The 27,375-nt window shown below is 44.3% G+C and overlaps 1 protein-coding gene across 7 annotated transcripts in view; it reads right to left on the bottom strand.

Annotated features, from left to right (window-relative positions):
* The window catches only part of znf592 (zinc finger protein 592), a 161,676-nt gene that overhangs the window by 75,754 nt on the left and 58,547 nt on the right, over nucleotides 1–27,375 (bottom strand). For 3 of the 7 annotated variants that reach the window (XM_069902743.1, XM_069902749.1, XM_069902744.1), the window contains exons 2-3: nucleotides 20,234–20,343; nucleotides 16,179–16,277 (exon numbers count right to left, since the gene is read on the bottom strand). The gene's annotated coding sequence lies outside the window, so the exon portion shown is untranslated. The remainder of the gene's footprint in view (nucleotides 1–16,178; nucleotides 16,278–20,233; nucleotides 20,344–27,375) is intronic. The other 4 variants (XM_069902746.1, XM_069902748.1, XM_069902745.1 and 1 more) reach the window with 3 other exon arrangements.

Genomic DNA, 27,375 nt, shown 5'->3' with positions numbered 1-27,375 from the left:
CTTTCTATTGTTTATCAAAGTGGATGAGCCTTACATTTCCCATCATTATACTCTTCCATTTTGTATAAATGTTACCCATCCATGTTCCTTTCATTTGAGTCTGGCCCTCAAATTCATCAAAGTTCAAATATATTGTCAGAGTACATACATCACATACAACCCTGAGATTCTTTTTCCTGAGGGCCAGGCAGAATTATCACTTATTGGTAGAGCAAAAAAAAACTGTTCAAGAAGAAAGAAATGTAAACAAACTGAGTGTGCAAATACAGAAAATAAATATTCAATTGTGGCGGCTCACCACGAGGCAGGCGAATCGGCCCCGCTTGTAAGCCACGTGGCGGGACAGCCGGGCAAAATGGCGCCATCGGTGGGGGGGGGGGAGGTTTCCCTTCCTTCCAGCACGGGGCTCAGAAGCCTCTTAAATATACACAGTGGCATTTTCTCCCCTTTTCCCCCCCTACCTTCCCACCCCCCTCCAAACCCATTAAACATTCAACATATACAATACAATAAACCCATTAAACAATGTCATCACACAATGAAAATAAACAAGAAAATTGTGTCATCCACTTTTACACACTGGGTCAGTTCATTTTGTCTTCTTCTCATTTTATGATTTTAGGGGGTGGAGGTCCGAGGCAAGCCCTCTCTGTTATGTTCCATGTATGGTTCCTAAATTTGTTCAAATAATGTGACTTTATTTTTTAAATTATATATTATTTTTTTCCAATGGAATACATTTATTCATTTCCATGTACCATTGCTGTACTCTCAGGCTCTCTTCTGATTTCCAAGTTGACATTATACATTTTTTTTCTACTGCTAAGGCTATCATTATAAATCTTTTTTGCGCTTCATCCAGTTTGAGGCCTAATTCCTTACTTTTTATTTTACTTAGAAGAAAGATCTCTGGATTTTTTGGTATGTTGCTTTTTGTGATTTTATTTAATACCTGATTTAGATCTTCCCAAAACTTTTTCACTTTCTCACATGCCCAAATTGCATGTACTGTTGATCCTGTTTCCTTCTTATAGTGAAAACATCTATCTGATAACATTGGATCCCAATTTTTAAAAAATTTTTGGGGTGTGATATATAACCTGTGTAACCAATTATACTGTATCATGCGTAACCTTGTGTTTATTATATTCTTCATAGTTCCAGAACATAACTTTTCCCATGTTTCATTTTTTGTCTTTATGTTTAAATCTTTTTCCCACTTTTGTTTGGGTTTATAGCTTATTTCATCATTTTCCTTCTCTTGCAGCTTGATGTACATGTTCGTTATAAATCTTTTAATCATTGTGTCTGTAATCACATATTTAAAGCTGCTTCCTTCTGGTAATCTCAGTCTGTTTCCCAATTTATCCTTTAAATAAGCTTTCAGTTGATGGTATACAAACATTGTACCATGAGTTATTCCATATTTGTACTTCATTTGTTCAAATGTTAATAAATTATTTCCCAAAAAACAATTTTCTATTCTTTTAATTCCTTTTCTCTCCCATTCTCTAAAGGAAAGGTTATCTATTGTAAAAAGGGATTAGCTGATTTTGCGTCAATAATGATTTTGGTGTTTGCTAATTTGTTTTTTTCCTTTCTAAGTGAATCTTCTTCTATATATTGAGTAAATGATGCAATACTGGTGAGCTTTTATATCGTATCAGCTTTTCATGCCACTTATAAAGTATATGTTTTGGTACCTTCTCCCCTATTTTATCTAGCTCTACTATCTTAGTCCAATCTGAATTTTCCCTTGTCTGATAAAAATCTGATAAATACCTTAATTGTGCTGCTCTATAATAATTTTTAAAGTTTGGTAACTGCAAACCACCTTGGTTGTACCTCTCTGTTAATTTATCTAACGCTATCCTTGGATTCCCCCCATTCCACAAAAATTTCCTTATTATTCTCTTTAGTTCATTAAAGAATTTCTCTGTTAAGGGAATTGCTAACGATTGAAATAAGTATTGTATCCTTGGGAAGACATTCATTTTAATGCAATTTACCCTCCCTATCAACGTTAGCGGTAATTCTTTCCAATGTTCTAATCTTCCTGCAATTTCTTTATTAGCGGCTGATAATTTAATTTGTACAAGTGGCTTAAATTATTGTCTAACCTAATACCTAGGTATCGGATTGCTTGTGTTTGCCATTTAAATGGTGATTCTTTTTTAAACTCTGTATAGTCCGCGTTACTCATTGGCATCACTTCACTTTTATTTGCGTTGACCTTGTACCCCGATATTTCTCCATATTCCTTCAATTTCTTATGTAGTTCTTTTATTGATATTTCTGATTCTGTTAAGTATACTACGATGTCATCTGCAAATAAACGGATTTTATACTCCTTCTCCTTTATTTTTATCCCTTTTATTTTATTTTCTGTTCTTATCAGTTCTGCCAATGGTTCTATTGCTAAAGCGAACAGTGAGGGAGATAGTGGACATCCCTGCCTAGTTGACCCACTTAATTTAAATTGGTTCAATATATATCCATTTACTGTTACCTTTGCCAATAGTCCATTATATAATGCTTTAATCCAATTAATATATTTTTCTGGTAGATTGAACCTCTGTAGTACGTTGAATAAATAATTCCATTCTACTCTGTCAAAGGCTTTGAACCCATCATGAGTGAGCCTGGGATCAGCGCTATAGCCGTGAAACTGCCTGAATTCTGGGTTCAGGAGCGGGAGACCTGGTTCGGCCATGTGGAGGCTGTTTCACCTCCGCCAAATTTTGTCCGATACAAGCAAATTCTACCTTGTGGTCGCTGCCCTGGACCAGGCCACCACCAGACACGTGCTGCACCTTGTTCAGCACCCACCCGCCGAAGACAAATACGAGACCATCAAGCGAGTGCTTACCGGGTCCCTCGGACTATCCAGACACCAGGTTGCCGCTCGGATGCTGCACATCGACGCCCTGAGGAACAGGTCCCCAATGGAGCTGATGGACGAGATGCTCGCGCTCATGGGTGAGCACACCAACTGCCCACTTTTTGAGCGCATCTTCCTTGACCATATGCCCAGGGACATCCGGCTGCTGCTAGTCCAGGAGAGCTTCACTGACCCGAGGAAGGTCGCCCAGAAGGCCCAAGAGCTATGGCTCGCATGATTCCCGGAGGGCTCAGTGGTCCAGCAGGTCACAAGGCACAGGCACGAGCACGCCAAGCCCGCCTCTAGCACTGCAGTAGAGCATCCGGCCCTTGCAGGGGCCCCCAAGCATAACTAAGGCAACAACATCCGCTCCAGGCCTCTGCTTCTACCACGAGCGCTGGGGAGCCAAAGGCTCAGAAGTGTTGTCAGCCCTGCTCATTCCAGGGAAACGACCAGACCGGCCGCTGTTAATGGCTGCGGTGGCTGGCCAAGGACATAGCCTCCTCTACCTGTGGGACTCAGTCAGTGGCCGGCGGTTCCTCATTAACACTGGAGCCCAGATCAGAGTCATCCCGGCCATGGGCATTGAGTCCAGTAACTGACCTCGTGGACCTCCCCTCTGTGCGGCCAACACAACAGCAATCTGGACGTATGGAGACAAGACAGTCCAGATTGGCCGACGAAATTTCGCATGGAGGTTCACCACCTTGTCTCTCCTGACTGCCATCCTGGGTGCAGACTTCCTCCTCACACACGGGCTTCTGGTGGATGCCCATACCTTCCAGGCCGTTCGCCTCGACACCTCCTGCTTGGAGCAACCGCAGATGGCCACGATCAGCACGCCCAGAGACGAGTTCCAGCGAATCCTGGACGAGTTCCCAACATTCCTCAAGCCACAGTTCTCCACTGCCTCGCCGTGCCACGGGGTGTTCCACCACATCTCCACCCAGGGCCCACCGGTTCACGCCAAGGCACGTCGGCTTCCACCTGACAAGCTCCAGGTGGCGAAGGAGTTTTTGCACCTGTTAGAACTGGGGATCATTCGGGGGTCCAACAGCTTGTGGGCCTCACTGCTCCACCTGGTCCCGAAAGCCTCCGGCGGCTGGCATCCCTGCATAGACTATCGATGGCTCAACGAGGCAATCGTTCCTGACCGTTACCCCATCCCTCATATCCAAGACTTTACGGCCATCCTGCACGGTGCGAGGGTTTTCTCCAAGGTTGACCTGGTGCATGGATATCACCAAATCCTGGTGCACCCTGAGGACATACCCAAGACAGCCATCATCACCCCCTTTGGCTTGTTTGAATTCCTGCACATGCTGTTCGGGCTCAAGATCGCTGTTCAGACCTTCCAGCGCCTCATGGACTCTGTGGGCAGGGACTTGGATTTCGTCTTTATTTATTTGGACGACATCCTCATTGCCAGCAAGGACCGGGCGCAACACAAGGCCCACCTATGTGCCCTTTTCTGCCGGCTGGCCGACTTCGGCCTTACCATCAACTCGGTCAAGTGTCAGTTCGGGAAAGAGTCCATGCAGTTCCTGGGCCATACCATCACGGCTGAAGAAGCCATGCCCGCCGCTGCAAAGGTCGTCGCTATCAGTGAGTTCCCACGCCTGGACAGCCTCAAGGGGCTGCAGGAGTTCGCGGGTATGGTCAACTTTTACAACCGCTTCATCCCGGGAGCTGCGCGCATCATGCAGTCACTGTTCGCCTCATCGAAGCCAAGCACAAAACTCTTGCTTGGAACCCGGAAGCCTGCACCGCAATCGAGGCCACCAAGGATGCCCTCGTGAAGGCCACCATGCTCGCCCACCCGCACACGGACATGCATGTGGCACTCTCTGTCGATGCCTCTGCCACAGCCATCGGTGCCGTCCTGGAGCAGCAGGTTAATGGACATTGGAGGCTGCTGGCATTCTTCAGCTGCCTGCTCCACCAGCCGGAACGCAAGTATAGTGCCTTCGACTGTGAGTTACTGGGCATGTACCTGGTGGTGTGGGATTTCCGCTATTTTTTGGAGGGAAGGACTTTTACCATCTTCACTGACCACAAACCCCTCACCCAGGCGCTCGCGATGGCAAAGGATCCCTGGTCCGCCCACCAGCAGCATTACCTCTCCTTCGTATCAGAATTTACCACCGACATTCGGCACAAGGTGGGGAAGGACAATGTGGTTGCCGATGCACTCTCGCGACTGGCCATCTGTGCGCTGATGCCCGGCCTCAACTTCAACCAGCTCGCCCGGAACCAGAAGTCTGATAAGGAGATGAGGGCCTTCAAGACTGCCATCACAGGCCTGCGGTTCCGAGACCTCCTGACTCCGAACAGCGAAGGCACCATCCTGTGCGATATCTCCATGGGCACCCCGTGGCCAGTGGTTCCCCAGCAGTGGTGCAGGCAGGTCTTCCATCACATCCACGACCTTTCACATCCGTTCATCAGGTCGATGGTCTGGATGGTGGCAGAACAGTTCACATGGCATGGGCTGCGGAAGCAGATCGCGGGTTGGGCAAGAACATGCACCCATTGCCAGACGTCTAAGGTGCACAGGCACACCAGGGTGCCCGTACAGGAGTTCGAGCACGTCCGGGAACGGTTCAGCCATATTCACATGGACATCGTCGGGCCCTTACCAGTTTTCCGGGGCAACCGTTACCTGTTTATGATGGTGGACCGCACCACTCGCTGGCCCGAGGTGATCCCGATGCCAGATGTCTCCACCAACTCCTGCTCCCGAGCACCGTTGCATGTTTGGGTTGCCTGGTTCGGCGTTCCGGGTCACCTCACCAGCGACTGGGGCACCCAGTTCACATCTGTGCTCTGGGCACAGTTCGCCAACAGGTTGGGGATTCAGCTACACCACACCATGGCCTACCACCCGCAGGCCAATGGACTGGTTGAATGTCTGCACTCCCACCTTAAGCCGGCACTCATGGCTCGCCTCACCGGTCCCGACTGGGTGGACGAACTACCTTGGGTGCTCCTGGGCATCCGCTCTACTTCCAAGGAAGATCTGCAGGCGTCATCAGCTGAGCTGGTCTACGGTGCGCTGCTGGCACTACCTGGTGAGTTCCTTCCAGCACGGGGCTCAGAAGCCCGTACTGGGGGACCACGTGACGCCTGGGTAACATCAGCGCCCTCTAGCGCGGTTCTCAGCCAGGTCCTGGCTGGGAGTTTAAGTGCAGCCCAGCAGCCTGCAATAAACTAGTCTGCTCACTGAGCTCAACCTGTCTGGTTGTGTGTGTTCTTGCAGGAGCACTGTAGCCGCCGCTACACAGTCATAAATAATGAGCAAAGAACAAGTCCTTAAATGAATCTCTGAACGAGTCTGTTGTTCAGGAATCTGATAGTTGAGGGGTAGCAGCTACTCCTGAACTTAGAGGTAAGTGTCTTGTGACCCCTACACCTCTTTCCTGATGGTAGCAGTGAGAACAGAGCAGGGTCTGAGTGGTCTCAATGGCAGTGTTCAGTGTAGATTTTCTCGATGGTGCAGGGAGTTTTGCCTGTGTCCACTTCCTTCTGCAGGGCTTTTCGTTTAGCGGTATTGGTGTCCCCACCCCAGGCTGTGATACAGCTCGTCAGCACATTTTCTGCTCTATACCTGTAGAGTTTGCCATGGATTCTGAATCAATTCCAAACTTCTGCAAACTCCTGACGTGCTTTTTCACGAGGGTATTAGTTTGACGGGACCAGGAAAGGCCCACGGAGATGATGACTCCTAGGAATTTAAATTTGCTCATTACTTCCACCTCTGTTCTCCCAATGATCACTAGATCGTATACCTCTGGTTTTCTTTTCCTAAAGTCTACAATCATCCTCTTGGTCTTGGTGACATTGAGTTGATGCAACACAGTTTTTCATCTCTTTCCTGAAAGCTGACCCATTGCCCCTTTTTATACAACCTCTACAGTGGAAACATCAGCAAAATTGTATACGGCATTGTCACACTGAGCCAACATAGTCCGAATACATTAACAGTTTTATCAGCCTTCAGCTGAGAGGGGGAATCTCACTGAAACCTACTGAACAGTGAAAGGGCTAGATAGAATGGATGTGGAGAAGATTTTTTTCAAATAGTGGGAGAGTCGAGGATCAGAGGGCACAGGTTTAGAATAAAAGGTTGTCCCTTTAGATCAGAGAGGAGGAGAGATACCTTCAGCTGTGAAACTCATTGCCACAGACAGGTGTGGAGGTAAGTCATTGGGTACATTTAAAGGTTGATAGGCTCTCGATTACTCAAGGAATCAAAAATTATAGGGGAAAAGGGCAGGAGAATCAGCCATGATTTGAATGGTTAAGTAGACTTGAAAGGCCAAAGCCTAATTCTGCTGCAACGTCTTAAGGCCTCACCAAGTGTTTGTACTATTTACTTTTTCCATCAGGATAGAACAGAAATTCCACAAAACACTAAGAAAATTATCATATATGTCGGCATATAAAATGGTATTTGAACCTTAAAAATGTCCCGCCAAAACTAGGGGTCACCTTATATCCAAGTATAAATTCTGAACCTGAAAATAACAGCACAAAGTTAATGGCCATACACCAGTCCCATTTGAACAGCGAAGTCTCTGCCCTCCCCAGTGGGGTCCATCCTCCCCCATTTGACTGCCGTCAGCTCTGTACAGGCTTCAAACAACTTGTTAAAGGAGCCAAATGTGGTTTATTTAAAAATACACAAATGTTATTTAAACCTTTACTGGGTAATTTGCTTTTAAAATATTGTGACAGTGTCATCCCATACTTGGATGGTTGGCAAACAACTATTGGGGTACAAGCTCTCAATGCTAAGTGCCAGACTTGGGGTGGTCTTATGCAGTAGATAGAGCTCAAAATCTACATTTTAAGTGGAAATTCTGTGGGGGGGAGGGGGGGGAAATCATCTTATATGTTGACATATACAATATTTGTTTCTTTTCAAAAGGTGAAATATCTTTATAACCTTGCAAAATTTTGGTAAATGCTAAACAGCTTCATACTAAGGTTAGGGTTCTCACCAACCTTCTACCAATAGCTATATCAGCCACCATGATAAGGCTCATTTGGGCCTTGGAAGAAATGAAAACCACAACCAAGGCTGGTTCTGCTTCCACCCAGCACTCATGCTGTAAGATGATTTGCAAAGCGGCTCGTTCTTCTGCATTTTATTCAGAGGACGGAGGTCAGATGAGGTGTCCTGCCGCAGTCTTCGATACATTGGGAAGGTAGGGTAGGGTTTGACAATGTAAGCACATAGATAAACTTATTCAGGAGATAGGTAGAGATAAAAGGCAAATGCTAAAGGGTTATATGGTGTTCTTCTCTCCATCAATTTTGTAATTGGTGAGATAGTATGTCAGGCCACTCATCTGAGTGCTACTGGTACCCAGTATTAGCTGTTGCATGATCAGGTGGTTCCCCCACCAGGCTTGCCTGGTGTGGAGGGTGGCTAGGCAACCCTGCAAGATGAAAAACAAGATCTGACAAAGGGTGGAATGATCCTCTTGTAGGGTCAACAGCTATCTAGCAAACAAGTGCTGTGAAGCGCGGGAAGGGCTTCCCTTGCCTTGAAGCTTGGTCTGGCCATTCACTGCAACAGAATTTCCCTCAGCCATCTTGGATGCAGGAGGGGATATCGAGAAGGTGGGCCTGGTCCTATGCAACCCCATCTCACCTAAATCCATTCTGAGGAGTGGAGTGGAGTATCTTCATATCAAACTCCACAAACTGACTGAAAGGAACCATCGTAGCCTGAAAAGAAGAACGATAAGTATTGGCCAAAGTAGTTGCGATTACATCTGCTGATTTCAATAATGGTCGGCAAAACCAAGGAGATGATTCTGGACTTCAGGAGGAAGTTAGGAGAACATGAACCAGTCCTCATCGAGGGGTCAGCAGTGGAAAGGGTCAAGAACTTCAAAATCCTGGGTGTCAACATCTCCATGGATCTGTCCTGGAGCCTCCAGGTCAATGTAATCATGAAGAAGGCTTATCAAAGGCTCTACTTTGTGAAGAGTTTGAAGAGATTCGGAATGTCACCGAACACTCTTGAAAACTTCTACAGGTGTACTGTGGAGAGCATTCTGGCTGGTTGCATCACTGCCTGGTATGGAGGTGCCAGTGCTCAGCACAAGAAAACACTCCAGAGGGTTGTTAACGCAACCAGCAACATCACGGGCACCAGTCTTCACCCCATCAAGGACATCTACAAGAGGCGGTGTCTTAATAAAGCAGCCTCTAAAGGATCCCCACCACCTAGGCCATGCCCTCTTCACTCTGCTACCATCGGGAAAAAGGTACAGGAGCCTGGAGACAAGCACTCAGTGGCACAAGGGCAGTTGTTTGCCATTGGATTCCTGAAGGAACAACGAACCATAGACACTGGCTTAATTTGACTTTTTCTTGCACTGTTTTTATATATTTTGAAAGGTGGTTTTACAGAAATGTTGCACTCTGGAACTGCTGCCTTTTAATGGTTGCTCTGTGAATAACCTCACAAAGAAACAATGGTTGAATTCGAGCAGAACTGAGGATTTGATGTTTTGCTTGATAACCATAAACATGTTCTACAGGAATTAAAATTGTGACACGGTGTTCAATTACTAATGTGACTGTGTTGAAACAATGCAGACAGACAACAAAGGTTGAAAGGAAGTTTTCTTACTGAAAGGCAGTATCATTTTTTAATTTGCAAAAGTGCTGGAGATCTCACAGTGTCTTATACGAGGCAAAGATATACAACCAACGTTTCAGGCCCGAGGTCCTCATCAAGGCAAGAGCAAAACATTACTTATGCACGAGCTTTCAACTCAAGTTTATTGTCATCTGACTGTACCTGAAGAAACAGTGTTCTCTAGTCCTCGGTGCAAAACATGCAGACACACAACTAGGTGTGACATGCATATAGACACAATACACATGCAGGACAAGTATTTAAATAAATATTGTTTCACAAATATGAGAGTCTCAGATGGTCAGTGAGAGCAGTTAATTTGGTCATCCAGTGTTCTCACTGTCCACGAGAAGAAGGTCCTCAGCCTGGTGGCTCTGATACTCCTTCCTGATGAGAGCAGCTGAAAGATGCTGAGTGCAGGGCGAAAGGGGTCTTCATCAATTCTGCACGCCTTCTTCAGACAACGATTTCACTAGATGACATTAATGATCTTCTCTGCCGCTCTTTAATTGAAACCAGGAGCCTCAGAATTATTTAATAACTGAGCATTTAGAATAAAGCTCCTCAAAAGCAAAATGAATGAGCATATAGTGAACAGAAATAATTTCAGAATAGGTTTGTAACTATTTTCTTTTAGTATTGGCCAAGTTGCATTAAACCATTAGACAGATTAACCAGGCAACATTAGGTATAATGTGACAATAAATTTAAACGTGAACATTTGTTCTGGCTTGATCTCAAGTTGCAGAGTGCCTTGAGAGGATGCATATTTTGAAGACATTATACAGACCCAAGCTGTAACATGCTTAAATTGGAGGCTAATCTCTAATTACTTCATGTAACCACTTCAGTCGTACAGTTGATGAGGAATTAGATGCTTAGAATACAAACCATGACCTGGAGTTCGTGTGCGCTGGCAGATAATAAATTAGTAACTGAAAGATTTTGCATATTTAATATGATTAAATTGTAGAGGAACAGTTAGTTTCTGTTGGAACAACACATTACATTTTTCAAAAAATTTAGATGTACAGCACTGTTACAGGCCAATTCGGCCCTACAAGTCCGTGCTTCCCAATTTACACCCCATTAACGTACCCCTTTTTGAAGTACGAGAGGAAACCGGAGCCTCCTAGAGAAAACCCATGCAGAGATGGGGAGAACATACAAACTCCTTACAGACAGCGTGGGATTTGAACACAGCTCTGGTCCAGATCGCAGGTGTTGTAAAGATGTTGCATTACCAAATGAATATGACCAGAGCAAAAATTTATGAACATATTAACTGATAGTACATGCTGCTTTTTATGGAGAATTGGCACAGGTGACAAAGTCACAAGACCATGCAGGTCAATTTTCGAACAAGTGAACAGCACAGGCTTCCTGGGAGAGGAGGAGACTGTTCTCTTTCAGGATGAACTAGGTTCCAGAGGGGAGCGAAAGGAAAAATTCACTGTTACTAATGAGAAAGTCAGCTAATGGGCTGGGTAGGCACCCTTTTGAGGACACTTTTGGCAACGTAACACCCACGAATATTGTCAGCTTTCCAAGATGTCCATCTCTGATTTCTTCAACAGTCGAATGCCAATCATACGTAGACTCTTCTTGCTTATTAGGATGCATATTTTCAGATGAAAGTATGGTATGCTGGTTACAATACCAAGATAGTGAACTACTTGCTAGACAGGCGACCCAGATGCAAAAGGTCAAATGCCACAATTTCTATCAGAATCAGAATTTATTGTTATGAACGTGCCAGTTCATGAAAATTTGTTGCTGCGTCTCAGTGCAAACCACTTTCCAAAATAAATAAAAAATAATGCAAGAAAATGAAAAAGACAAAGTAAGGCAGTGTCTATGGTTCATTCAGGAATCCAATGGCAGAGGGGAGAAGCTGTACTTGTGCCACTGAATTCTAATCTTCAGGCTCCTGTACCTTTTTCCCGATGGTAGCAGAGTAAAGAGGGCATGGGTAGTCAGGGTCCTTGAGGATAGAGGCTGCTTTCTTATGACACCGCCTCTTGATGTCCTCAATGGAGTGAAGACTGGTGCCCATGATGTCACAGGTCGAGTCAACAACCCTCTGGCGTTTGCACTTCCATACCAGACAGTGACGCAACCAGCCAGAATGCTCTCCACAATACACCTGTTTCCGAGTTTATAACAAATAAATGATATAACGAATCTCCTCAAACTCCTTACAATTGACGAGCCTTCTTCATGATTGCATCAACGTGGAGGTTGCAGGACAGATCCTTGGAGATGTTGACACCCAAGAATTTGAAGTCTTGACCCTCTCCACTGCTGACCCCTCGATGAGGACTGGTTCGTGTTCCCCAGACTTCCTCCTGAAGCCCACAATCATCTCTTTGGTTTTGCTAACGTTGAGTGCAAGGTTGTCATTATGACACCACTCAACGAGCTGATCTATCTCCCTCCTGCACTCTTCCTCAGTGCCGTCTGAGATTCTGCTGACAACCGTGGTGTCATCAGCAAATTTGCACGTAGCATTTGAATTGTGCCAAGCCACCGGCATAGGTGTGGAGTGAGTAGAGCAGTGGGTTAAGACCACATCCTTGAAATATGCCTCCTGTGTTGATCGTCAGTGAGGAGGATATGTGGTTTCCAATTCATACTAACTGTGGTCGCCAGAAGGGGAAGTCAAGGATCCAGTTGCAGAGGACCAGGGTTTGGAGCTTGTTGACTAGCAATGAGAGAATAAGGGTGTTGAAGATTGAACTGAAGTCAATGAAGAGCAGCCATATGTATGAGTTGTTGTTGTCTAGGTGTTCCAGAGCTGATAGGCTGAAATAACCAGCACTGGTAATAACCAAGAATTTATAATGGTGTGTTGTTCCAGAACAAAAGTTATATCCACTTTCACCTGTATAACTCTATAAATGTTTAACCTTTAAGTGTCCTGAGATAATATATCAGATATATCAAACTATTGCAACAAAACCCAAAAGCGAATGGGCCTCCCAACATCAACCATGGTGCACCCAGCTCTGCATCTAGAAATGTAAGTTCTCTCACATGACATGCAACTAGCTCCACTGCATACAGTAGCCAAGGTACATCATTCCTGTCAAGTTTCACAGGAAGAGGTTAAATACAATCTCAGATATCCAATGGCAAGTAATCTTCAATGAGCATATTACCAAGGATAAATCTCCTATATTTGGGGGGCGAGGGCGGGAGAATATAGTATGCAGCCAAAGAAAGGGAAATTACAACTTCCATCACATCCATCCCAGCAAGAGATCCAGGGATCTAGGCAATCTTCTTACACCATGAGCAGTTGCTGCTATCTCCCAGAAGTAGCCCATATTCACTATGACCACCATGACGCTGCCCCAAGGTCCACATTTCAGTGCTCAGCAGCTATGCCACTCAACCCCAGCTTGCCCAACACCAGCCTTGAGAGGCGGCCCTGATCAGTACCTTGGTGTCTCACTCAGACTGAGCCATATCTCTTTCATCACCACTGCTGCAGTCTGAGCCCCCAATCAGGTTCCCATCACTTATATATTGCTGCATCATTTATATATTGCTGCAATTGTCCCTTCTGTCGACAATTTAATTGGTGCTCTTGTCCATGAGAACACATCCTGAAAATGACAAGAGATACCAAAACAAGAATTCTCACCCATTTTATTCCTGGAGTTGCTAGTGGAAGTACACACGTTAGCGGCATTTAGGTGAACAAGTAGGGAATGATGGAGTAGAGACTAAGATTCCAGATTGTCAAGGATCTTTTTTTTTTGGCCTGGGCAGGGGAGATGAGATTCATTTCAACTGACAACACAGTCCATGGGCTTCAACATGGACTGAAGGGCCTGTTCCTGTCCTATGCTGTTCAAGGTTCAAAGTAACATGGAAATCATTTGCAGTGTGCTTGGCGAATAGGTGTTGCTGCAAGATTAAGTTGTACACGTGACAACACTGATTGTGCAACCATCTTCAACGACTTCATCAGCACCATTTGCTTCATCATAACATCAGGCAAAGATGTTGGCAGATGTCTGAGGGGCTGCAATCTATTTGCAAATCTTTAATGAAGCAGACAGGTAACCTTCATGCAGGCAGACAAGATGACATTTAGTTCCAGCCAAATAAGTAACAGGTACCAGTTAGAAACATGGAAGGAAAGAGGAATGGCAGATGAGGTTCAATCTGGCTGAGTCTTAGGTGGTGCACTATGGGTGATCAAATGATCTTGAGGTGCAAGACTAGAGCTTCTTCACAGTGGTAATAAGTAGGTAGAGTGGTAAAGGTGTATGACATACTATTTTTTCCCTTCATCAGCTGATCAGTTGGCAAGCCATGTTGCAGCTGTTTAAAACTTTGGTGAGGCCACATTTGGAGCACTGCATGCAATTCTAGTTGCCACATTAGAGGAAGGATAAGGATACTATGGAGAGGGTACAGAAGAGGTTCACCAGAACGTTGCCTGGACTACAATGAGCTACACGGTAGGTTGGAAGACTTGGATAAGGTAGAAAGTCAGAATCTTCTGAACCCCCTGCGGAGAGTGATTTGTGTCCTAATTCTTACACTTGTATCAGTTCTACCATCTACAGAGCACATCATAAATGTAATGGAATTTTCTTCACCCCCTCCATACACACATGCCCACAGCTCAACATTATCCAGAACCTCCATACACACATGCCCACAGCTCAACATTATCCAGAACCTCCATACACACATGCCCACAGCTCAACATTATCCAGAACCTCCATACCCACATGCCCACAGCTTAACATTATCCAGAACCTCCATACACACATGCCCACAGCTTAACATTATCCAGAACCTCCATACACACATGCCCACAGCTTAACATTATCCAGAACCTCCATACACACATGCCCACAGCTTAACATTATCCAGAACCTACATGGCTCATTTATTGACACTTAATCATCTACCAAAAGCACACTATGGCTACTGAATAAATGTTCCATAAAGTCCACTGTGCCAAACCATGAAGGATTCTTAGACCATACTTCCCAATTTTCTGAATGCAGTCACCAAGGACATCGACATCTACCAAGTGCATGGGTATGCTACCACCTTCAATTGACCTCAAGTCACACACTTGCTCCACCTAGAAATATAACCTTTATTCCTTCATTGCACCCAACTATTAAATCAACAGGGAACTTTTACCACAAAAGTGTAAAGAGACACGAGAAATGTACCACCATCTACTCCAGGGCAGTTAGGAATGAGCTATAATTAATGTTGGCATTGCAAGTAATCTCAACATCCTGTATTTAAAGCAGGTTTATGTAGCTAATCTCGTGGTCGACTAATGTAGATTTATACAATCTCAATTATGGCAATAAGAGCTATTAAATGGATCATTGGAATTTTAAAGTATTTTATTCCTTCCCTGGCTCCCACTATCTGCAATCCAGGTATTCTGAATCAGTTTGAAAACTGATTAAAAAATAAAAAATCCCAGCATATGAAGCCGACCATTCAATGTCCATTTTCAGAATTTGATAAATTGAAGGTTGCTTGAAATAACTTTGGAGAATGTTAAAAATGAAGAAAAAACTGAATCCAATGAATTAAAGAAAGGGTTTAGGAATAAAAATTTGGTAAAGCTTGAAAAAGATACAAACATTGTGTAATGTTCCAGAAAACTATTAGGAATGGAGGAAATGTCACTTCCAAATTTTTGATTTTATTACTGGGTGATTAATTTACGCAGTTTATTCTTATTATTACGATAAATTAGCAAGTTGTCCTTCTTGGGAAGAAATGGAACTGAACTTTTCGAAGAAATTGTCCATGTTGGCCAATTTGGCTGCCATGTTGGCTGCTTTATCCTTTTCATTTTCTAAATTAACACATAATCCGATAATGAGAATAGGATTGAGAATATGGGCTCAATTTTTTGGTTACACTAATTTTTCTCTGGCTAGTTCTTTTTTGAGTTTGGAGTCATTTGCTTGAACCTAAGCATCTCAAGGGTCTGTTTCAAAATTAACTGCTGCAGCCTTAAAAGGCTGGACTTTTAAAGCCTTATGATGACAAGAATAGGCCAATATATTAATAGCACATCTCTGAATGAAACATTGTTTATGTTGTGTATTAGGATTCTATTCAAGTTATATTTCCCCTGAGGTAATGACAAGATTTTGGTTAGATACACAAAACTGCTGACCTCCTAATAATTAGGTGCTTCGGTTTCACTGAGCTATGCTGAAAATACCTGTGCCGTCTTTTCATCAAGAACGTGCAGAAGACTGCAACTAATGCATTAAGTATAAACAACTTGCGAAGGTAACAAAAAGCACCTCTTTCTTGCTCAAGAGGTCACAAAACATCAGCTTATTTGCAATTATCTGCATTCCAAACATTGACACTTCGCAATGTATTTCCCATTGCATTCTTTTATTGAGTTGATCAGATATCACTAAGACCAAACGACAAGGCTTAGACATTTTCCCGCAATGCACCCCCAAATTCATGTCATCCTTGCTCTACACTGTAAACTGGACTGTCAGCCTGCAACCGCTACATGCACCAGTTACAAATGTCAATAGGGTCATGATTAAAAAAAAAAGGTTAAGCCATCCTGAGTAGAGAAGTCAGGACATTCTTCATGCTTACACAGCTTACCTCCAGTGTCCCTGTATGCAAAACGCAGCTCTTGCACTTGCTTTGTTCAATTTTGGATTACAGCATAAAAGCTTTGAGAAGTGCATACACACTTTGATGCTGCGGGATTAAAAAAAAAGCAATAGTACAATAAAGTTCTGGTAATTGACCATGACCATCGCGAAGCTGAACAGTTTCTTGGAGAATTATTCATATTTCTTTTGGCAGCTTCCCCATGTATGTCTGATCTAATATTACATACCATTATATGCTGAGCACAGATAGAGGGCGTGAGATGAGGTTCTCATATTTACTGATGGTTTTTTGGACTCTGCACACATTGTTCACTGCAGCATGTATACACTCCAGTGCTCAGTGCCTGCATGCAGCAAGTTCAGGCTCGATACCTTGAAGTCAGGCTCCGATACATATTAATAGATGAAAAGTCCCAGATCTGATCTATCTGAGAGCAATTTTCTGCCAACCTCTGTCCTCAGTTAAAAATTAGATCTCAGACCCGCGGATGTCTCCTCTTCTGGTATAAACACTGCCGCAAACTGGTTTCAAAAACTGGGGCAGCCTGCTATTTGTAAAATATGTCAAAACATATCCACCAAGAACCTTTAGCAAATACCAGAGAATTATCGAAAAAAACCCTTGAGTCACTCACTAAATGCGGTTCCTTTAGGCTCAACTTTGGGAACACTTGCTTTTTGTTCCACATCTTAACCACTCCTAGGTTTCTTCCACATGGTTTTGCTGAACTTTAAAGTCCTTGCATTCAAATAGCAATATAACAACACTCACAGACAACAGTGCACAATTTGTCCCTTTAAAATATTTTTTCAAGAATTTTTCTACTGTGCCTTAATGACCATATATTTCAGAATTAAAATGATACTGGTTAAAAGTATGGAATTATGTACAATTTGTCACAAACATCCATTAAAGTTCTTGTCACCAGAATACCCAAAACAGAGATACAGGCACTCAGAATTACCATAAACTAAAGCACAGATGATGGTTGAGTGATTTGCTGTTTAACCCTTCCTTGAGTATATCTAATGTCTACTTATTGGAAATATATCTCACTTATTCAATACAATGATGCCCTTTGAATACTCCAAACATCACAATTTCCATGTGAGCAGTTAATAGATGTTTAAGCTCTATTCCACTATCTTTTTCAGTCTCTGTGGTAATTGTCCAGCTTTGTTTTTCAGTTTCCAGTATCTATAAAGGGTAGAATTAAGACTTCATATCCATGGGTTGAAATATGGACTATATATCCCTAAAACTATTGCCTCACTTTTTATCCTTGTTTTTATGCCATTTACTTCCATGCCGGGTGTTTTCATTCATAGAGGAGAGGAACATTCTTATCTGCATTGAACTAAATCTCATCACGCAGGACAGAAGATGCCACTAAATAACACCTTCCTGAGTTCCGTGCCATGACGAAGAGCTTTTCTTCTGCTCTGTGTTGATCTTGAACAAGGATTCTCCAACCACCCACTGAGGACTCCTTCTTCATCCTCTTTCACCCCTCGTCCTGGCCTTTTACCTGCTCTGGATCACCTATTCCAAACTTATCCCCTTGGAATACACTGCACTCCATTCTCAACCTCAGATCCCAACCTCACTATCAAACCTGCAGGTTAAGTGTGGCGCTTGCTGTCGTTTGGGGCACTGACCTCTATCTTGCCAAGGCCAGACAACAGCTTTCAGACGCCTCCTCTAACTTACCCCTTGAACTGGGCCTCACTGCCTGATTGAAGAACCACAAAGAAAACATCACTTTACCACAAACAACTGCGCAGCAAACAACGCTCTGTCTTATGGCTATCAGTCTGCTCTTATAATTTCACTGTCTGGCCAGCCTATTGCTCTACTCACTTACGATGTTTGCATCACATACCTTTAACATTCCTCTTTTTGAATTATTAAAACCAATTAGATTAAATCAGTATCCAATAAACTTTATGGCCACTTACATCAAAACCAATTCTTTAAGTTACATTTACGAACAGCAAAGCTAGTGACCTTCCAGCATTCATAGGATCAGCCCAATCTCTGAGATATCAGCCAACTATGGCAGGCCCTGGCCAATATCAATCCCTCAGTTGGACAGCTCTAATGAAAGGTCACTGACCCAAACAGTAACACTGTTTTTCTCTCTCCAGTTGCCTGCTAGTTCCCTTCACTTTATTTTTATTTCTGCCGCAGAGCGTCCTCAGTATTTTTTTTTTGCATTTATCCAAACTCTTTCATAACCTCGTGACGCCGCAATTGCTTTTGTAGCTTATGAACCAATTTTATGGTCCGTACGGTTTTTCAGGCGACTATACAGCCAAAACTTGCATAAGCAGCATGGAGATGTATCTATCTCGGTTAACCCATTTAGTGCCATGAGTCAGTAAACCAGGAAAACACCAATGCTCAAATAGTGCTATTGTGGCATCATTTATGCAGATGGAGGCGTGGTTTCGAGTGTCATCCAAAATAAAAATAAGTGATCTGACAGTATATCGCCACTTGATTAAATACTAAATATGAGGGAAATGGTTTTCAAGTTGGAAATCAGAACCAATCAGCTAATTTCATGTCATGAAATTTAGGCCTCGTGGCCTGAAGGCCTTTAGACTCTCTCACTCTCTCTCCCAGGTTCTTGCAGCCTTTGTACATTAATATTTACTTATACAATCTTTAATTTCATACAACTCCAAGGGAAAAATGTTTTTTGAATATTATTTTTCTTGACCTGCAAGTTACTGAGATGAGCAGCAATATTAACAAATAGTTACTGAGTCATAAACGGGAGATAAGTTAACAGGTAGATGAAAAACTGATCAAACAATGCTAATATTTCTGCTGTTCTGTTGAATGGAAGAGTCAAGATGGTAAATAGCTTGGACTGATACTGACCTCATCATGAAAGGTTAACCAAAGTAACAGGCAGATAGCATAAGATCTGGAGAATTGGTGTTAATTCACAAATGCCAATTCTGAACGCAATGTTCAGAAATACAGTTGATGGGTTCCTTTACAGAATGTCCTAGTGTACAACCGTTGCCTAATTTTAGATGAGGGAGTCTCGACCATTGTGGTTAATATACAAAAGCAAAACAAAAAAAAAACTTTTAACCCTGTAGCTTTAATGTTCAAGGGAAATCTCCAATCATTAAAATGGCAATATTAAGACCTTCAAATAAATGAACTTCCATTGCTTCATGTCTAGTGGTACTTTGAATGCATTTACTAAAAGCACTGAATAAAGTTTAAAAAAAAAACTTTGGATTGCAATATGTTCTGTAACATTGCATCAATTACCATCTATGGGAATATTGGGGAATAAAGCAAAAAAAGAAAAAGGAAGGACAAAAAAGGAAAGGGGAAGAAAGAGAAAAAAAATCAAGATTGGCCTGCCACAGGGAAGGGCAAGGCCAAATAAATTCTGTTGGTGCACATATTATAAAGATGGAACAAGGGGATAAAAAAACCCACTTAAAATGACAAAGGATATCAATTTAAAATCAATCTACACACAGATCTTTATGATCTCACATAGCATTTAGCAGCAAATAAATGTGTCTGTCTGATTTTCAAAATTCCCGAGGAAGGGCTCAGGCTTGAAACGCCGACTCTCTTTTACTTCCTATGGGCACTGCTTGACCTGCTGGGGTTTCCCCAGCACTTTTGTGCACGGCCGCCCAATACGTGACTCATTTAAAAACAAACCACATCTAGCTTGTGCACAGCAAGGTTCTTTGGAGAGTAAAAGGACCTGCAACTCAATTCCAGTCTGTTTGGTGAGCAGGTTGCAATGTTAGGCAGGAAGTATAGGTCCTTTGAATGGCGTCATGGAATTTGAGCAAGCAAACAGGACCTCGCCGTGAGTTTTTAAAATAAGAAAAATAGTACTTTTGACAGTGGAAAATTCCCAAGTACGGCAAAATATCATCCTTAATTCTAGCTTCACGTCCTGAGACATGCTTTGAACCTTGCACTCAAAGGAATTTGTTAAAACTGTTGTAATGGATTTTCTTAAACCATAATAAAATACAAAATAAACTTACAAATGCTTCTTTGTTACAAATGCTCTACAACACTTCAAACTCAGTCACCTTTCTACATGTCAGCTGCAGTGATGCGACTGCCAACCGGTCACTTCTTCCCCATGGCCAGTCTAGAAAAAAAAGAATGGTTTTATCTTAGTTAATTTAAATATTCATAGTTAATTTAAAACTTAGACACAGATTCAAAATTCAGGCAGTCTGTGTAACATGCGCATACCGACCATTTCTATTGCACCGGTCATTGTGCCTGGGAGGTTAATTATCTCTGACATTTGTAAACAAAATTTACAGATGTGAAATCATTATAACTTTCCAGCTAAAGTTCAAATAAAGGAAATTACATGGAAATCAAAGGAGGAAGCCAGTCAGCTCACAGGAGCCAAAAGACCAATTGCAGATTTGCTCGTGACGTCGAGGGACAAAATCTACAGTTGCCTGTGACAGATGACAGAAATATTGACATAGAACTTTGTAACCGTGAATACTGACAAACACGAAGGCAACATAATTGGCTTGCGAACAGGAAAGGCACATTCTACGCAAAATTCAACAACTACTTCCGCTCAACACTGGTTTTAGGGAAGGACTGATTATTATGCTCTCAAGCTCTTGTTTTGAAGAACTGGGAAAGAGCCGAACTATCGAGCAACAGAGCCCAAGGCGCTGGGAAAGTTTTCATTGTTGCTTGAACAAGAGTTCAATTTATTAAGATCTTAGCCAGCATCTATAGTTTGTGCACAGTTTTAGGAGAAAATATAATGGGAGTGTAACAAAGTAAAATGAACTCTTACAATTGCACTGTTCTTGGGCGAAACTAAACCTGGATCATTTGCCCTCCTTACCCAAGAAGAATAAAAGAAAACACCGAAAGTTCACCAAGCTGATTCCTAGAATGGCAGTCAAGATGTAGGAGCCTGGGCACATTGGGCATTTATTCACCAGAAGCTTAGAAGACCAAAGGGAGACATTGCAAAGTTCCCAGTCTGACAGGGGACAGCAGGCTGGATGAAGGACGGATAGTTCCCTTGCCCGTGATGTAGAAGCAGAGGTCACAGTCTCGGAATGGGAGGACACATCCCGCTACATAACAGGCAAAACCCTCCCCACCATTGGGAACATCTCACCACGACACTCTTTCTTCTTAATAATGATGTTTCAAACTGGGTTTTAAAAAATATTTTATTTAATTTTGTTCATAAATGTCATAATAATACAATATCAAAATAAACAATCTGATTACATATAACCATATAACCGTTTAAAGCACGGAACCAGGCCATTTCGGCCCTTCAAGTCCCTACTGGTTCACTTGAACAACTCCACTAGCTCCTCTGCAAACTCCTGAGGAAGTAGAGGCTTTCTTCATCCCTAAGTCTCTCCCCCCACCCAACCAACCCCCCGCCCCCTAAAATACACTACAGAATAAAATAGAATATAACTTTATAGATAAACAAAAGAAAGATCAAGACCAGGTTTGCCCACTGGTACAAGTCCCCCAGTGCTAACATAACCACATAGAGGAGAAAATCTTGTAGGCCCAGAGGCTTAAGAGAATTCTTTACAAATTTAATCCCATTATTTGGGCGTATGGGTGCCAGATTTGTAAAAACATAAGTATTTATTCCTTAAATTATAATTTTTTTTTCCTAAGGGGATACAACTTAGAATTTCAACATGCCACCTTAACATATTCAAAGATGTATCTGATTTCCAAGTAATTGCAATACATTTCCTTGCTAATCTAACAAATTCCAATTGATAAAGTGATAATTGCAATTTTGGTCTTGTACCCTCAATATTACTTAATAAAATGAAGCAGGACTTTGTGGAAAAAGAATATCTATAACTTGTTCCAAAATACTTACATAAATTTCCCCAAAAGGTCCTCACATTGGGACAAGAACACGTCGAATGTATAAAGGATCCTACTTCTTGACCACACCTAAAACAGTGATCTGATACATTCGATTTCAATCTATTCAACTTCTGTGGTGCAAGGTATCATTGATGTAAAAAACTGTATTAACTAATCGATATCGCACATTAATAGTATTAGTCATACAGCTCTTACATATTTTTTCCAAAATTTGTTGATCTATTAATTTTTAAATCTGCTTCCCATCTCTGCCTGGTTCCATGTAATTTAGGAGTTCCCGCTCGTAGCAACGAATATATCAAAGTAATTTTTTTTAATAATCCCACCTCTAATTAGGAGTTCTACTTCAGAACAAGGAGGTAAAAGCATAGATGGTCCAACCTTATCCCTCAGATATGCTCTTATGAAAAAAAAACCAAAAAAGGGTATTATGTGGTATATTGTAGTGTGCGCACTCCTGCCAAGTGTGGAAAGGAGACTGATTTATTGCATTGACAGCTTTGCTTATATTATCTCCCTGCTGCTGATGACGTCACTGCAGTGCCGATCTCTGATTGGGTGGCGTTCCCACCCTTGCTCATTGTTTCTTGCCATGCAAGTGGTCACCTTGGACTGAGGTCGTTGGCCCCTGCATGGTTGTCGGCCATTTTGGGTACCAGGTCACAACCCAGTTAGTGGGCTGCTGCACACACCCACCCCCCCCCCCCCCCAACCAAAACTGGTGATCAGTGGCCTATCTCTGTAGTGCAGTGGCTGCGTGGAGACCGGATGGCTAATGTCCAGGTGTGCTGGTATGAGGCAGTGAATAGCAAAAGTCTCTTCCTTACTACTGATATCCAGCACACGTCGACCTGTTGTGTCTGATTTATACAGCCCCTCGTATGGCCATTGCAGAGGTGTTCGGTGTGCCCCCACCCCCCGAACAAAAATGTACTCACAGGTTTCTAACTCTTTGGGGATGTAGGCTTTGGCTTGGCCATATGGCGGAGGTTGCAGAGGGGCTAGAGTGTCCAGTTTTTCCACTCAGCTTAGTCAATGAGGCCATGGGGTCCTCTGGGTCCAAGAACTCCCCCTGTATTACCAACGGCACACTGTTTACCATCTCAGCTGCTGAGGCATTGCGGATCCCCAGGAGGACCCAGGGTAGCTAGTCTGCCCAGTTCGGCCCCTTGAGCCGAGCCATCAAGAACCTCTCCAGCAATCCATTGGTCTGAGGGTGGTACGCCGTGGTATGGTGGAGCTGGGTTCACAGCAACTTGGCCAGCATCACCCAGAGTCCCGAAGTGAACTGTGTACCCTTATCGGAGGTCATATGCTTGGGGACTCTGAACCTCAACACCAAGATGTCGATCAGTGCCCTGGCGCAGGTTGCGTTGGTTGTGTCGGCCAGCAGGACAGCCTCTGGCTATCTTGTAGAGTGGTCAATCATGGTGAGGAGATATCTTGCCCCATGAGAGACCAGCAGCGGCCCTACAGTGTCAATATGGATGTGACTGTCACACTGGCTTGAAAGTCTGGGCCTCCCCCCTCCACATGGTGCCAAAACAGCCGGGTGGGGGGGGGGGAAGGCATGTGGCGATTACTGTCACCTCAACGAGGCCACCACGCCTGACATATCTTGTGGCCCATTTCAAAGACTTCGCTGTCAACCTGCAAAGGCGTTTTCCAAGGTGGACCTCATCCGGGGAGTACCACCAAATCCCAGTTCACCCCCAGGATGTCCCCAAGACTGTGATTATAACTCCATTTGGCTTGTTCGAATTCCTCCGGATGCCCTTCGGTCTGAAAAACGCGGCACAAATGTTCCAGCAGCTGATGGGCACAGTGGGCCAGGACCTCCCATTTGCGTTCATCTACTTGGACGATACCCTCATCGCTAGCTGCAGCCGCAAAGACCACGCCGCCCACCCGAGACAACTGTGCACCCGGATGAGCGTGTTCTGTCTGAAAATTAACCCCGTGAAGTGTCAATTTGGCCTGGACACTAGTGACTTCCTGGGACACAGGATAAACAAATAAAGATTTTATCAAAATCGCCACTCCTCTAGCCTTAGAGTTAAAAGAAGATGATATTACATGTCCCACCCAGTCTCTTTTCAACTTCAAATGTTTTCAGTTAAAGTGTCTCTTGAAGATACGCCACATCAACTCCTAATTTCTTAAAACAAGTTAATGCTCTCTTTCTCTTTATTTTCCATTTAACCCTTTAACATTAAAATGTTATTCTGTCCCTCTCCCTTGTCTACTCCCGTAAGTCTCCTCCAAATCAATGTATCCGGGGACACTACCTAAAGCAATCCAAAAGATAAAAAAATATGAATAAAAGAATATATTTGTTTACAAAGATCATACCTATAACGAAATAAAAATAATCCTCCTCAACTAGTATTGTCCAAAACAACATTAACTCCCACCATCTTACAGGTTGCGACCAAGGTCACAAAAACACAGATAGTCCTGCAGATAATCCTGCACCTCCCCACTCCTTTCTGCATTTAATATATACACTTTAATCATTCAATTAATTAAAGTGTATCAATTAACTAATAAACCATAATTAACATAACATTTCAAAAAAGAGATAACAGTCAGAATTAAAATAAACAAGAGGGTGTAGCGGCGGCTACACTGCTAACTGAAGGATCGCACAACCAGACGGGTTGAGTTCAGTGAACAAAACTGATTTATTACAGGTTATACTTATACTCCCAGACTGGACCTGGATGAGAACTGCGCTGGGGGCCCCCGATGTCACCAGGGCGTCTCATGGGTTGCCAAGCGCGGGCTTCTGAGCCCGGTGCAGAGATCGAGAGGAAACCCCTGATGGTGCCATTTTGGCCAGCTGCCCCGCTGTGTGCGTGACAAGTGGGGCCGGTTCGCCTGCTCAATGGCGTACCCCCCCCCCCCCAGAACCGGTGCCAATGTCCTTTTTTGCCGGGCAGCCTCGCTTCTTGGGTTGGGCCACAACTACTGGCTCGGTGGGGTCAAGGTGGACTGGCTTTAACCTGTCCACCGTAAATAGTTCCCTCCTACCACCGATGTCCAGAGTGAAAGTGGATCCTGAACGCTGGACGACTTTGTATGGCCCTTCATATGGTCTTTGTAGAGGTGCTGTGGACAGGCCCCGCCTGATAAAAACGTACTCTGTGGAGTACAGCTCGCTGGGGATGCAAGAGGCCTGTGTGCTGTGTCTGGGAGGTGGTGGGGGTGTGAAGGAGTCCAACTGGGCCCGAAGGTGGGGAAGTAGACCTTGCGGTGACTGTTGGGGGTTGTGAAGTGCATTGACGAACTCACTGGGTAGGGCTAGCGGTGCACCGTAGACCAGCTCGGCTGATGACGCTTGTAGGTCTTCTTTGGGTGTCGAGCAGATGCCCAGGAGTACCCAAGGCAGCTTGTACACCCAGTCAGGGCCGGTGAGGCCACTGACTTAAGGTGGCGGTGCAATTGCTCAACTAGCCCATTGGCCTGCGGTTGACAGGCCGTGGTGTGATGCATAGGAACTCGAACAAGCCGAAAGGGGTGATGATGTCCATTTTGGGTATGTCCTCAGGGTGCAGTGGGATTTGGTGATACTCGTGCACCAGGTGACCTTGGAGAATACCCTCGCGCCATGCATGATGGCCGAAAAGTCCTGGATGTGAGGGATTGGGTAACGGTCAGGTACTCTCCCGTCGTTAAGCCATCAATAATCTCTGCAGGGGCGTCAGCCGCCGGAGGCTTTCTGGAACAGGTGGAGTGGTGAGGCCCAAGGACTGTCGGAGCGTCGAATGATCCCCAGCTCCTGCAGATGCGAGAACTCTTCCTTCGCTATCTGAACCTTATCTGGAGGGAGCCAGCGTGCCTTGGCATGGACGGCAGGCCTTGGGTGGGGATGTAATGAAACACCCCTTGGCGTGGTGAGGCAGCGGAGAACTGCGGCTTGAGAACTCGTCCAGGATACGCTGAAACTCGTCCTTGGGCGTGCTAACCGTGGCCATCTGCAGCTGCTCTGGGCAGGAGGTGTTGAGGCAAACGGATTGGCAGGTACGGGCATCTACCAGTCGCCTACCTCGAATGTCGACCAGGAGTCCATGGGCGAGGAGGAAGTCGACACACAGGATGGCGGTTGGGAGGGACGAAATGGTAAACATCCACGAGAACTTCCACTGCCCGATCCGGAAGTGGACGGTCTTGTCTCCATACGTTCGGATCTCCGTTGATCTGGCTGAACGGAGGGGAGGTCCTCAAGGCCGGTTCCGGGACTCGATGGCTGTGGCTGGGATGACGACGAAGAAGCGTTGGCCGCTGACTGAATCCTGCAGGTCGAGATGCCTGTGTTCTTGGCCAGCTGCCGCAGACATTAACAGACAAGCAGGGCTGACGACACTTCTGAGCCTTGGCTCCCCAGCGCTGGTGGAAGAAGCAGAGGCCTGAAATGGATGGCTTGCTTCTGGCTATGCTCTTTGAGGCCCCTGCAGGGGACGGGTGTTCCACTGCAGCGCTAGAGGAAGGCTTGGCGTGATCGTGCCCATGACTCGTAATCTGCTGAACCCTCTGGGAATCGTTTAAGCCACACACGTCAAACTCTGGCCCGCGGGATATAATTATATTTGGCCTGCAAGATCATATCAAAAATGTATTAGAGGTGGCCCGCTGGCCACCGCGCCAGTATAGCGCATGCACAGTAACCACTGTGTCCCAGGGTGAGAGGAGAGAGAGAGAAAAATCCTGGTCCTTGAAAAGTAGTGGTGGGTGGTTTTATAAACACGCTGTCGTGTCCCCCCTGCCCACCCCCCCCCCCCCCCCACCGCAGCGCGGCCTGGCCGGTGTCAGGGGAAGCCAAGGCCGCTTCCCAGCGCCCGGAACCCGAGTGGCACAGCGTTTCTTGGAGCTGCAGATGGAGTCGGGACACTAGCAACATTTGACAAATCCTCTATAGAGAAATATTATTTATTGAATATTTTATTTCTCATTTGTTAATGCTTCTGGAAAGAGTTTATCCAAAACTATTATTAAACATTTATTTTAATAAGAAAAAGTTTAACATTACATATGTTGAAAGAAGATAAAACATGCAGATGTTGTTGAAAATTTTCAATAAATATTTAGTTCGGCCCTCGACTTAGTCCAAGTTTTTAATTTTGGCCCTCCGGGAATTTGAGTTTGACACCCCTGGTTTAAGCCATAACTCCTGAGCCTTTTGAGTGACCTTCCTAGGGTCGACGAAGCTCTCCTGGGACAGTAACAGCTGGATGACTTCAGGCAGATGGTCGAGGAAGGTGTGCTC

This window comes from Narcine bancroftii, chromosome 11 (assembly GCF_036971445.1).
Source record: "Narcine bancroftii isolate sNarBan1 chromosome 11, sNarBan1.hap1, whole genome shotgun sequence".
Lineage (NCBI taxonomy): Eukaryota > Metazoa > Chordata > Chondrichthyes > Torpediniformes > Narcinidae > Narcine > Narcine bancroftii.
Note: the sequence above shows the minus strand (reverse complement) of the source record. Positions and strands in the feature narration are given on the sequence as shown.